Below are 15,346 nucleotides of genomic sequence, written 5' to 3' on the forward strand. Positions count from 1 at the left end.
GGTGAATGGCAGCCCACTCTTTCTCAAGATCCAAAAACAGACAAGGTAGTGATGTTGGGCACTGGGTCTTGAGTGATGTAACGCATCACAAAGGGTTTTCATTGAGTTCACATTGGGACTCGGGGCATGCCAGTATCTTTCAGGAACGTTATTGTTCATGAAACATTGTGACACGGGTGCTGCTTTATGACAGAGTGCATTGTCATGCTGATACAATCAGTAACAGTCCTTAACTGTTCCTTTGCTGTGTGCAGTACCCAGTCTGTAAAATGTATTCATTTCCTTCCACATTTAGTATTTTCTTAACCATAGTAAAGGGACCACACCCTAATAATAGAAAACAGCCCTATATCATAACACTATCTCCTCCACAATTACCAAGCGAGATGGCACAGTGGTTAACACACAGTGGACGCGCATCGGAAGGGTGACGATTCAAACCCGTGTCCGGCCAGCCAGCGTTAGATATTCCATAATTTCCCTTAATCACTCCAGGCTTAATCACTCCAGGCAAATCCCTGGGTGTTCTCTTTGAGAGGGCACAGCCAATTTCCTTCCCCATCCTTGACATAATCTGAGCTTGTGCTCCCGTCACTAATAACCTCCATGTTGACAGGATGTTAGACCCAATCTTCCTTCTTTTCCTCCGTAATTCACTGTTGGCAGTACACATGATGGCCAGTAATGTTCTCCGGACATTCAGCAGTCCAGTCCCTTCCATCAGACTGCCACAGGTTATAGCGTGATTGATTACTCCAAGTCACTCGTTTCTATTCATCCACTGTCTGGTGGCATCACTCTTTACACCACCTTGAGTGTCACTTAGCAGTGACTACAGATATGTGTGGCGATGAGGAGCTCAATCATTGTATCACATTCGTTTTAACTCCATATGCACTGCCATATGCTATGCTAGCTGAACAGGTGATTCCTTCCACGTATTTCATCCTTGGGGGATTGGGGAGAAGAGAAGTTTGTGGCACAACTTGACCAGAAGAAGGGATCAGTTGGTAGGACATGTTCTGAGGCATCAAGGGATCACCAATTTAGTATTGGAGGGCAGCGTGGAGGGTAAAAATCGTAGAGGGAGACCAAGAGATGAATACACTAAGCAGATTCAAAAGGATGTAGGTTGCAGTAGGTACTGGGAGATGAAAAAGCTTGCACAGGATAGAGTAGCATGGAGAGCTGCATCAAACCAGTCTCAGGACTGAAGACCACAACAACAACAACAACAAACAATTTCATCCTTTTTGGGGGGGGGGGATCTTAAGAAAGGTTGAAACTCCCTGATGGTTTTGTTACTCATGTGACATCAAGTCACTAGTCCACTATTGAATTCATCTACATCTACATTGATACTATGCAAATCACATTCAAGTGCCTGGCAGAGGGTTCATCGAATCTCATATAGCGCGAGGAAAGAATGAACACCTATATCTTTCCGTACGAGCTCTGATTTCCCTTATTTTATCATGGTGATCGTTCCTCCCCATGTAGGTTGGTGTCAACAACATATTTTCACATTGAGGAGAAAGTTGGTGATTGGAATTTCATGAGAAGATTCCATTGCAACAAAAAACGCCTTTCTTTTAATGATTTCCAGCCCAAATCCTGTATCATTCCTGTGACACTCTCTCCCACATTTCACAATAATACAAAACATGCTGCCTTTCTTCAAACTTTTTCGATATACTCTGTCAGCCCTATCTGGTAAGGATCACACACCGCGCAGCAGTATTCTAAAAGAGGACGGACAAGTATAGTGTAGGCAGTCTCCTCAGTAGTTCTGTTACGTTTTCTAAGGGTTCTACCAATAAAACACAGTCTTTGGTTAGCCTTCCCCACAACTTTTTGTATGTGTTCCTTCCAATTTAAGTTGTTCATAATTGCAATATCTAGGTATTTAGTTGAATTTACGGCTTTTAGATTAGACTGATGTACCGTGTAACCGAAGTTTAACAAGTTCCTTTTAGCACTCATGTGGATGAGCTCACATTTTTCGTTGTTTAGGATCAATGCCACTTTTCGCACCATTCAGATATCTTTTCTAAATCGTTTTGAAATTTGTTTTGATCTTCTGATGACTTAGTCGATAAACGACAGCGTCATCTGCATACAACCGAAGACGGCTGCTCAGATTGTCACCAAAATCGTTTATATAGATAAGGAACAGCAAAGGGCCTATAATACTACCTTGGGGAACGCCAGAAATCACTTCTGTTTTACTCGATGACTTCCCGTCAATTACTACAAACTGTGACCCCTCTGACAGGAAATCACAAATCTAGTCACATAACTGAGAGGATATTCCATAAGCACGCAATCAATCTGAAATCCCTTGTCAATAGCACTCAACACTTCATGTGAATAAAGAGCTAGTTGTGTTTCACATGAATGATGTTTTCTAAACCCATGTTGACTATGTGTCAATAGACCGTTTTCTTCGTGGTAATTCATAGTGTTAGAACACAATATATGTTCTAAAATCCTGCTGCATACAGACTTTAATGATATGGGCCTGTAAATTAGTGGATTACTCCTACTACCTTTCTTGAATATTGGTGTGACCTGTGCAACTTTCCAGTACGGAGCTTTCGTCGAGCGAACGGTTGTATATGATTCTTAAGTATGGAGCTAATGCATCAGCATACTCCGAAAGGAACCTAATTGGTATACAGTCTGGACCAGAAGACTTGCTTTTATTAAGTGAATTAAGTTGCTTCACTACTCCGAGGATATTTACTTCTGCGTTACTCATGTTGGCAGCTGTTCTCGATTCGAATTCTGGACTATTTACTTCGTCTTCTTTTGTGAAAGCATTTTTAGAAGGCTGTGTTTAGTAACTCTGCTTTGGCAGCACTGTCTTCGATAGTATCTCCATTGCTATTGCACAGAGAAGGCATTGATTGTGTCTTGCCGCGAACATACTTCACATGCGACCAGGTTTCGAGACAAAGTTTTGTTGTGGAAGCTGTTGTAGGCATCTCACATTGAAGTCCGCGCTAAATTTTGAGCTTCTGTAAAAGATCGCCAGTCTTGGGGATTTTGCGTCTGTTTAAATTTGGCATGTTTGTTTTGTTGTTTCTGCAACAGTGTTCTAACCCATTTTGTGTACCAAGGAGGATCAGCTCCGTCATTTGTTAATTTATTTGGTATAAATCTCTCAATTGCTACTGATACTATTTCTTTGAATTTAAGCCACATCTGGTCTAAACTTGTATTATTAATTTGGAATGACTGGAGATTTTCTCTTAGGAAGGAGTCAAGTGAATTTTTATCTGCTTTTTTGAATAGGTATATTTTTCGCCTCCAAGTCAGGTCAAAATAAGGATAGAGTATAGTAAATATACAAATTAAAATTAGGTACCTGTTCTTTCACTTTGTTTTACGCACTGTCTACCGTGAGGCTGCCGGCAGCTACAGCAGAACCTCACACTTGAACGCCTTATGCACGCCAGTGGCCACAGCACATCTGACTGGCGGTGAAACATCCATCACTATGTGTGCAGTAGTCAGTGTGTTAAGTAACATTTACTTTTACATAGTCAGGAGTACTTTTACAGTACAGAAAGAGCGTGTTACTAGAAATGTCTTGAATTTCATTTTAAATATTGGATGCATAACAATTTTTATTTCTTCTGGTATCTTATTGTGTAGTTTGACACCAGAGTTAATTATGCTCATCTCGTAGGTTGTTGTTCTGGAATATGTTTGGCATATATTTGATTTTCCATTGGGGCAGTAGTTGCCTACGTTCTTGTTCTGTAGGAATTTGCCTGTTTTCAAAAGGTAGTCTGTAGTGAACAAGATAGTTTAATAAATGAATAAATGTGTAACATTCAGAACACCAAGCTCAGTAAAGAGATATTTTCAGGCCTCCACCTCTTAAAACTGCAGAATTATTCTTAGAGTTCTTTTTTTGTATTTTTCAAAAGATGCCTGGTATAAGTGAAGTGACCCTACAAAATTACCCCAAATTGGAACAGTGAGTTGAACTGCTCGTAGTATGCCTGCAGTACTATTGTTTTATTTGTTGCAGATTTTATTCTCAAGCAGTAGAACATGGACGAGAGCTTCTTTCACTAGTTATTTACAAGCATCTCGTAAAGTCCTGCTGAAACCACAGACCCAAAAATGTTGTCACTCTTACATTTTTTAGAGGACCATTTTAAAAACCTTTGTTGAGTAGATACTTAGCTAGATTGTGTGAATGAATGAAAGTTGACATGCTTCTTATTTTTACGACAAGTTTGTTTTTTGTGAACCATTCCCCAAAGACTTTTCATAGCTTTCTGCTAGAGATTGCGGTGTTTCCGGGCTAGATCCAGTGAGCGATATGCTGGTGTCATTGGCATATAGGATAGTTCATATATTTAACAAAGCAGTCAACATAAATCAGGAAGAGTAGCAGCCCTGCATAGGACTGAGCCTTGCAGCACACCACATTTTACTGGTAATTTGCTGAAAAGCAAATAATTGTTTCTTCTTTTATTCATAATGTTAAATTCTTACATGATATTTTTTTTCTGCTGGTTTTTAAGTGTGAGCACTACCAGCCATGTGCTACACATAGGCTATTCAATTTTTTGTGCAGGATTACACCAAAAGCTTTTGAAATGTCTAGAACAATACTTGCAGCTATCTTATATTGATCAGAATAGAGGGTGCAGCACAGAAACTTACTTATTTTAGAAAATCATTAAACAAAATACTGAGGATATCAATTTAATTATCTTTCCTTTACACAGAGGTACATTTAAAGTTTTACTTCATTAGGTTATGAAAATAATATCATGATATGTTCTCAATGCATTGGGAGAGTTGAAATCGGAAGTTTCAGTCCATTTTGTCCGGCAGATCTATCTTATTTGGCAACAACAGCATATACATTGTTCTTCAGCTCACCCATCATCCATTGACAATTGGTATACACCTAGGCTTTAAGATAACCCCATAAGAGAAAGTCGCAGGGGGCGCTAAATGTGGCAAGCGTGCAGACTGCTGAATATCACACTTTAAGGAGATACAATGGTCAGGGAAGTTTTTGTATGAGAGATTTATAGATGTCTGTATTGTGTGAGCCATGGCGCTCTCTTGTTGGAACCAGACACCCGCTCTACGTCCATTTCTTCGAGTTCGGAAAGAAAAAAACTCCTCAATCATCTTGGCATACCGGGCAGAAGGGACCATAACAGTCATATTGTTCTCTTTGAAAAACCATGGGCCAATTTTGGATAAAGTGCACCAAATAGTCACTTGTTCTGTAGGTGGAAGCTGCTCATGAAGTTATCAGGGGTTTGTGGTGCTCCACTATCACGTCTTGTTTATTCATGCATCCAGACAAACAAAAATGTGCCTTATCGCAGAAGAACATGAGGGCGTCATAAGGCAACTTTTCAACCCAGGCTTCAAATGTGTGTTTATTTATTTACCGTGAAACAAAATGGCATGGATTAAATATGTGCACCATTGCCAGTTTCTAAGGATGAAATTTCTAGTCTTTAGGAAGAATGTGTCTCACTTATGTGTTCAGAAGTTACATGTCTGCGTATAGATCACTTGGTAATTCAAAGAGTCACCAGCCTTACTTTGTCGACTCTTTCTGGTATCCTGCTGGTTCTTGAAGATGCTGGTTTCTTTTTCTGCATACTATCAGCATCCATAAACGTGCCCACCAACATAATCGCTTTTTTGTCAGGAACACAACCTGCAGGCACAATATTAAACAGTTTCCTGAAGGCACACTAGGTTGTGATGACTGAATGACCATGGGAAAAATAAGTCGCCACAGCAATCATATGCTCCTGTCTTATCCATTACATGATCACTGCTAAACTAACCTTAAAAAGAGAGAGAAAGGCCACTCAACCCCACCGACAACGAGTAATGGCTGCTGTGTCACATGCATTTCAAATAAGGAAGTTCCCAAACCTCACACTGCACCATGAAAATGGTAGATTGCTTTTCAGCATAAAGGTGACTGCTGAGTAGCAGACAGGCACAATAAAAATTGTTACACATGAGCTTTCAGCCAAAGCCTTCTTAAAAAAAATTAGATGCACACACATTCATGCACATACAACCACCATCTCCATCTGGAATCCAGCTATAGCATTGAACAAAAGCAACACTCTGGAGTGGGGCAGGGCACGGAAGGGGAGAGAAGTCAGTGCCCGTCAGACAAAGTGTGCTGCTTTTGTTGAGTGACAGTTGCATTCTGCCCAGAGAAAGTGGTCATGAGTCTCGTGTGTGTGTGTGTGTGTGTGTGTGTGTGTGTGTGTTTTCTTTTTAAAGAAGGCTTTGGTGAGACCTCAGTGTGTAACAGTCTATTTGTTGTGCCTATCTGCAACACAGCATGTCATATTTACAGTGAGTAGCAATCTGCCCTTTTCATAATATTTTTGATATTTCAACCTGTACTTTCCTTTTTTTTAAAAAAATATTCATTTATGATAATGTCAAAGTTTGTCTAGAATCTATGGACAGGAACTTAACTATGATGCAAGTCAGTAAATGGATTTTGTGTCAGAATAACCTGTTTTTAGCTGCAGTGAAACTTTTTCTAATTTCAAAACGTGGAAAGAAACCATTTTCTAAAGAGACATTTAAACTTTTGTCATTGGTATCATCGAGTACGTGCTTGGGTACTTCGAAGTCACTTGATTGTATTGCTTAATGATTTAGCTGTACTTATAATTTCACAAGGATCTGTTTCGAAAATAGACATTAAAGGCCACAGACTTATTGAGGAAGTACAGGGCTGGCCTTTTACAGTTTTTATGAATGAGATCTTCAGCTAGTACATTATTCATTTAATTGTTTTACAACTGATATTGGTTCTATGACCTTTGAGCCCTCTAGTATTAATGATGATACGTTCTTTCTTTTTGGTACAGAACTTAAAGGATTTTTCTTTCTGTGTAGCTCTCCATATGGATATAATTTTATTTGATGAGCTTATCAAAGTGTCGTTGTATATAGTTTTAAACTGTCTGAATACTATAGTTTCTTTTGTAGGCTTTAAAGTAATTGAAAATCCTTTGGCAATTAGATATATACTACTAGTCCTCATGTGAGGTATTGCCTCATAATCACTACCTCCTCTGCTTGTAAATTTGTAGATTCTATCTCTGATGAATATTTGTTCAATGGAGGAATTTATTGATCTTGTTGGGCAGTGTATTTACTCTAGGGATATACTACAGCACCCTACAATTGCTCACACAGGGACTGTAAGGATAAGGTTAGAGAAATTACTGCACGCATAGAAGGCATTCAAACATTCATTCTTCCTGCACTCCCTACATGAAGAAACCCTAATAACTGGTACAATGGGACATACCATCTGCCATACACCTCATGGTGGTTTGCAGAGTATAGACATTGATGTGGAGTGTGGTGACCTTATCAAATGTGTGGGTCATATGTATCAAATCATACCTACCACTGCTTTGTTGGAAAATCAGTGTTATCACCACAAAGCACTAGCTTCATATTTAATATACTGATCCTGTAAAACCTCTACTTTGGTTGCAAAGAAGATTTCTACTCGATGTTCCATATACAAGTATGTGAATAATTAAATTCATTTCTGGAAACATAATACAAAGTTCGAAATTTTTCAGTTGGGTCAATATGGCATTTACTGGTATTGCAGAAATTTATCCACCACAAAGCTGGTAGTACCACCATTTTTAGTTGATACTGGAGTAGTGATTGCAACATAGTAATTTTATTCTCCAGTGACTGAACATTAGGGTGTAGTAAAACAAATTTGGGGCATTTAGATACTGTAATTGAAACAATTTCTAGTTTTTTGTCCAATGTATTTCTAATGCGGTACTTATCCTAAAAAATCTTCAGTGTCTTTGTGGCTTCTGCTTGCTGGTGGCTATCAATGATTAGTTAACTTCCAGTACTTGCGTTCACATATGTCCTTTCTGATATTTTAAATTGTGTAGTTCATCCTAAATTCACTTGTTAATCACAAATACCACAATATTTGAGTATATGTATTGACAGTTGAGCATGAGAATCCCTTGGCACCTGAAGAGGCATCTTGGACATGTTAGGTTATGAACTTTGCAGTAACAATATTGTGTACACTTCTGTAGAATAAATATATTTTCACTTTAGATGCAAAGGATTATGCCATAGAAGAGGAGCGATTGAGTGTATGCAAAGTACGTTTTTCAGTTGATATATCCATGTGGTTGGCACCATCCCAGTTTATTAACTATCACTATGTAAACATTTCCTAATGTGGACAAACTGTAAGAAACTATCCCTGAGAGAATAAGGAGCAAACGAGGTCATATGGAAATTAGCCAGAAATGTGTTCCAAGATATGTACACCCACTTGAGGAAAGCGAAGACAAACCATCATCGACAATGCAGGTTCTGTGACTGAAAGCATACATGAGGATACACCAGACAAATGCCAATGTTCTGCCTGTACTGGTTTTTTTAACTCCACATTGAGAGGACAGTGTGCTGGATCGTTATCCTGTAGTAGCCACATTACTCATTGTATCACCATGCGCACGTCTTCCAGCAGGGTCACCCACAGGAAGTTCAGATATGCATCACCTTTGTGGAAGGATGACTAGTCCCACCAAGCAGTCACCAATAGTCCCTACCCCCCCCCCCCCATACTGACACTGAACCGGTGCAATGGTTCATTGCATGGAGATTAGTCCATAGCCCATAGGTAGGTGTTCAGAAGATGATGGTACTACTACTTGTAAAGGTAGCTTCACCTGTAAATAGTATGGATGATAAATCCCAGCACCGTAGCTACCAGCAACAAAACTCATGGGAGACAAGTCCATAGGTAATTAGGCATGTGCAGCTTGTACATGATACAGATAGTGGCAGTTGTCTTGGAGGATATTCCACAATAACAGTATCATTCTTTTTGACATTGCTCACGCATATAAAATTACATGTTACAAGAATATGTAAATAGCCTAAAATACTTGTCAAGTAGGGCTGTCCTGTAGGTATGTACTATTTCTGATAGGAATCCTTTATTTACTTCAATTTTAGAAAGGTATTTTTTCGTGTGACTATTAGTACGGGAATCTTTTACTTTGAGACATACCTACATTTTCTTACTGAAAGTAACAAAGATGTCGACAGGGAAGTTTTCATTTCCTCCAAAAACATTTAAAATGTTTTCAGCACTACTTCTCTCTGTTACTGTTTGTTTTCCGTCCATATTACAGAACCAATCAACAACTCTCAGTAATATACAACTTCCATGTACACTAATTACCTAATATACCATTATTGACAACTGAACAAATGTTACATGGAAACAGGTACACTGACCTGTGATTGTCAATATTTTATAACCAATGAAAAAATCTTACAAATGAACTCCATACACGAATTATCTTACAAATGAACTCCATACACGAATTAGATGTGCCATGTCTGCCACAGTGAGTACTATGACCTTTTACCTCCCCAAACTGTTCACTAGTCATTATATTGTGTGAAGGAAATCATTTACTTCAGTTGACAAAAAACAGACTGAAAAATTCACTCTTTCAACCACCGGACAGTGTGTGGTGGAGGGTACCTTGCGTACCTTTATCGGTTCTCCCTTCTATTCCAGTCTCGTACTGTCCGTGGAAAGAAAGGTTGTCGGTATGCCTCTGTGTGGGCTCTAATCACTATGATTTTATCCTCGTGGTCTCTTCGCGAGATATACATAGGAGGTAGCAATATACTGCTTGACTCCTCGGTGAAAGTATGTTCTCGAAACTTTAACAAAAGCCCGTACCGAGTGACTGAGTGTCTCTCTTGCAGAGTCTTCCACTAGAGTTTATCTGTCATCTTCCTAACATTTCCGTGATTACTAAATGATCCTGTAACAAAGCTCGCTACTCTCTGTTGGATCTTCTCCATCTCTTCAATCTATCCAATCTGGAACAGATCCCAGCAGTATTCAAGCAGTAGGCGAACAAGTGTACTGTAACTTACTTAGTTTTCGGAATGCATTTCCTTACGATTCTTCCAATGAATCTCATTCTGGCACCTGCTTTAGCAACGATTAATTTTATATGGTCATTCCATTTTAAATCACTCCTAATGCCTACTCCCAGATAATTTATGGAATTAACTGCTTCTAGTTGCTGACCTGCTATATTGTAGCTAAATGATAAAGGATCTTTCTTTCTATGTATTCACAGCACATTACACTTGTCTACAGTGAGATTCAATTGCCATTCCCTGCACCATGCATCAATTCGTTGCAGATCCTCCTGCATTTCAGTACAATTTTCCATTGTTACAACCTCTCGATATACTACAGCATCATCTGCAAAAAGCCTCAGTGAACTTCCGATGTTATCCACAAGGTCATTTATATATATATTGTGAATAGCAACGGTCCTATGACACCCCCCTGCGGCACACCTGAAATCACTCTTACTTCGGAAGACTTCTCTCCATTGAGAGTGACATGCTGCATTCTGTTATCTAGGAACTATTCAATCCAATCACACAATTGGTCTGATAGTCCGTATGCTCTTACTTTGTTCATTAAGTGACTGGGGGGAACTGTATCAAATGCCTTGCGGAAGTCAAGAAACATGGCATCTACCTGGGAACTTGTGTCTACGGCCCTCTGAGTCTCATGGACAAATAGCGCAAGCTGGGTTTCACACGATGGTCTTTTTCGAAACCCATACTGATTCCTACAGAGTAGATTTCTAGTCTCCAGAAAAGTCATTATACTCTTAACATAATACATGTTCCAAAATTCTACAACTGATCGATGTTAGAGATATAGGTCTATAGTTCTGCACATCTGTTCGACCGTCCCTTCTTGAAAACGGGGATGACCTGTGCCCTTTTCCAATCCTTTGGAACGCTATGCTCTTCTAGAGATCTACGGTACACCGCTGCAAGAAGGGGGCAAGTCCCTTCGTGTACTCTGTGTAAAATCGAACTGGTATCCCATCAGGTCCAGCGGCCTTTCCTCTTTTGAGCGATTTTAATTGTTTCTCTATCCCCCTGTCATCTATTTCGATATCTACCATTTTGTCATCTGTGCGACAATCTAGAGAAGTAACTACAGTGCAGTCTTCCTCTGTGAAACAGCTTTGGAAAAATACATTTAGTATTTTGGCCTTTAGTCTGTCATCCTCTGTTTCAGTAACATTTTGGTCACACAGTGTCTGGCCATTTTGTTTTGATCCACCTACTGCTTTGACCCAAGACCAAAATTTCTTAAGATTTTCTGCCAAGTCAGTACGTAGAACTTTGCTTTTGAATTCATTGAACACCTCTTGCATAGCCCTCCTCACACTACATTTCGCTTCGTGTAATTTTTGTTTGTCTGCAAGCCTTTGGCTATGTTTATGTTTGCTGTGAAGTTCCCTTTGCTTCCGTAGCAGTTTTCTAGCTCAGTTGTTGTACCACAGTGGCTCTTTTCCATCTCTTACGATCTTGCTTGCAACATACTCATCTAATGCATATGCTACGGTGGTTTTGAACTTTGTCCACTGATCCTCAACACTATCTGTACTTGAGATAAAACTTTTGTGATGCTGTAACTGCTTTATGATCGTTGATTCCCTGTTCTGTGTTAATTGTTTCCAATAGTTCGGGTCCGTTTGTCACCAGAAGGTCTAATATGTTATCGCCACGAGTTGGTTCTCTGTTTAACTGCTCAAGGTAGTCTTCTGATAATGCACTTTAAAAAATTTCACTGGATTCTTTGTCCCTGCCACCTGTTATAAAAATTTGCGTCTCCCAGTCTATACCTGGTAAATTAAAATCTCCACCTAAAACTATAACATGGTCAGGCAATCTACTCCAAATATCTTCCAAATTTTCCTGTGTTCTACCACAACAGCTGTTGAGCCAGGGGGTCTATAGACACATCCAATTACCATGTTTGAGCCTGCTTTAACCGTGACCTTCACCCAAATTATTTCACATTACGGATCTCCGTCAATTTCCTTCGATACTATTGCACTTTTTATCGCTATAAATACGCCTCTCCCTTCACTGTCCAGCCTGTCTCTGTGGTACACATTCCAATCTGAATTTAGAATTGCATTACTGTTTACATTTGGTTTCATCCAACTTTCCATCCCTAGTACTATGTGGGCATTGTGACCGTTTATTAATGAGAGCAGTTCAGGGACCTATCTATAGACGCTCCTGCAGTTTACTATTACCACATTAATAATGTCATTACCTGTTGTGTTTTGCCTACTGCTACCTTGTCACGTCTCAGGAGGCGTCTTGTCGGGCCTAGGGAGGGAATTCTCTAACCTTAAAAAACCCACATGTGCACTCCACAGGTACTCTGCTACCTTTGTAGCCACTTCCTGCATGTAGTACACACCTGACCTATTCAGGGGGACCCTACATTTCTCCACCCGATAGCAGAAGTCAAGAAATTTGCACCCCAGATCTCCGCAGAATCGCCTGAACCTCTGGTTTAAGCCTTCCACTCGGCTCGAAACCAGAGGACCACGATCGGTTCTGGGAACGACACTACAAATAATTAGCTCAGATTCCACCCCGCAAGCGAGGCTTTCCGTCTTCACCAACTCCACCAACCGCCTGTATGAACTGCGGATGACCACCGAACCCAGACGACAGGAGTCATTGGTGCTGACATGAGCAACAATTTGCAGTCGGGTGCACCCAGTGTTCTCTATCGCCACCGGCTGGGCCTCCTCCACATCTCGGATGAGACTCCCAGGCAAGCGGGCAGAGTGAACATTGGCCTTCTTCCCCGACCTTCCTGCTATTTCCCTAAGGGGCTCCCATCACCCGCCTAACATTGGAGCTCCCTATCACTAATAAACCCTTCCCCCTGTGTGCCTTCTTGGACCTTGCTGAAGGAGCGGCCACATGTCCACTCACAGGCAGGGCGGGCGATACCACACGGCCAACCTCCACATTGACCCTCCACCTCGTGCGACGCGAACTTCGTTGAACCCACCACTCCCCTTGGGGAGAGGGTGGCCAACTGTGCCCGGTACCCGTGAAGATGTCTTGACAGCAGGGACAGTGGGTAAGCATGTTACACCTGGGGTGTATCATGCGACGCACCAGACTCCCCACTGCCGCTACACTCTGAGGCAGCAGCCCGAAGATGGCTGACCGTGGCCATCAGCACGTTCAGCTGTTCGTGAACAGTGGCCAGCTCCTCCTGTGTCTATACTCAGCAGTCACATCCTATCCATCCTAAGAAATCAACAATTTACTGTAGAGAGTTAAGTAATCAACTTTTAACTAGACTGCTAATTCACTAAAGGCGGCTGATAGCTGACTAAACTGTGGTTACTAGACATTTCTTGTTGGAAACAATGAAAATAAGCACTAACTCTCTCTGGACAGTACTCAACATACACACAAAATCTATGGAACACTATTACTAGTACTTGAAAATTAAAGCTTCCTAAAAGCAAAAACACATGGAAAAAGAAGTGACAACAAAGAAAAACACAGTTAATACTAAAATCTACGTAGCTTACTGCACAGGAGATGTGAAGCAGACGACAGTTACGACGACACTGCTATTAGAATAAACACTGATTGTATTGCTACTGCTCCATTTCAAAACCGTAACTGTTGCCCTTGCTATCAATAAAGCAACAAGTGAGCAAAAATTTAACCCATTTTGCCAATTGTCAGAGACAAGCAATAAAAGTAAATATCATAGCAAATTATACAGGAAGAAAGTACAACACAGCTGATGAGATCACAAATAACTCACACCTTTGTAAGTGTTCATTGTGATGTGACTATGCTGCTACACCTTAGTAGGTCTTTGTGCAACTGATAAAAAAGAATGAAGAGGGTTTCCCAATTCTTTCACATGCACTGCAAAAAGAACACTCGAGGTCCCTTATACAGGGTGTTACAAAAAGGTACGGCCAAACTTTCAGGAAACATTCCTCACACTCAAAGAAAGAAAATACATTATGTGGACATGTGTCCGGAAACGCTTACTTTCCATGTTAGAGCTCATTTTATGACTTCTCTTCAAATCACATTAATCATGGAATCAAAACACACAGCAACAGAACGTACCAGCGTGACTTCAAACACTTTGTTACAGGAAATGTTCTCCGTTAGCGAGGATACATGCATCCACCCTCCATCGCATGGAATCCCTGATGCGCTGATGGAGCCCTGGAGAATGGCGTATTGTATCCCAGCCGTCCACAACACGAGCACGAAGTCTCTACATTTGATACCGGGGTAGCATAGACAAGAGCTTTCAAATGCCCCCATCAATGAAAGTCAAGAGGGTTGAGGTAAGGAGAGCGTGGAGGCCATGGAATTGGTCCGCCTCTACCAATCCATCGGTCACCGAATCTGTTGTTGAGAAGCGTACGAACACTTCGACTGAAATGTGCAGGAGCTCCAACGTGCATGAACGACATGTTGTGTCGTACTTGTAAAGGCACATGTTCTAGCAGCACAAGTAGAGCATCCCTTATGAAATCATGATAACGTGCTCCACTGAGCGTAGGTGGAAGAATATACTGACGAAACTAAAATGAGCTCTAACATGGAAATTAAGCGTTTCCCGACAAATGTCCACATAACATCTTTTCTTTATTTGTGTGTGAGGAATGTTTCCTGAAAGTTTTGCCGTACCCTTTTGTAACACCCTGTATATGGAATTGGGAATGTGTTGAGAATTTATAATATATTACTGAATCTAATTTTACAAGTTCCATTCCAGGAGGCTACTATGTGGACTCCACAAGACAACCATTTCTCAGTAATTGTCTTATGAGTTTGGAAATTCCTTCAACATGTACACAAAAAATACAATGTACCATACTGGAAGGCACAAACACCACAGAAATTTGCTAAGAATTGTGTGTTTGTCATCAGTGTGTGCAGCCTATTCAAAATAAAGTATACTGGCTTGAATTTTAATTACATTCTTTGAACAGCATATATTATTCATTAAAGAGCCCTGGTGCAGTCATCTGAAATACAGCATATAGTCTTATCGTCGAATGAATGTGCAAGTTTTTTACTGTAGAATTACCATGAAGTGCAGTCATGTATTCATATCAGAGGTGGCACATATTTTAAAGTTAGAACAGTTTCAGGCTGCCACAAATGGTAAATATTGCTACTAGGGTCTCAAAAGTTCACCGTCAATCTTAAGACTATTTACTTAGTGGTATGAACAGGGAAAATTGTAAAGTATTTATGAAAGATTTTGGCCTCTGGGTGATTTTAAGTGCAACTGAGCTTGAGACTAACTTTAAAAAAAAGATCATCAAAGTTACAAAATTATTTGACGAAATATAATTAAATGAAGTCAGCATGTCTGTAGATGAGG

This window comes from Schistocerca serialis, chromosome 4 (assembly GCF_023864345.2).
Source record: "Schistocerca serialis cubense isolate TAMUIC-IGC-003099 chromosome 4, iqSchSeri2.2, whole genome shotgun sequence".
NCBI classification, from domain to species: Eukaryota; Metazoa; Arthropoda; class Insecta; order Orthoptera; family Acrididae; genus Schistocerca; species Schistocerca serialis.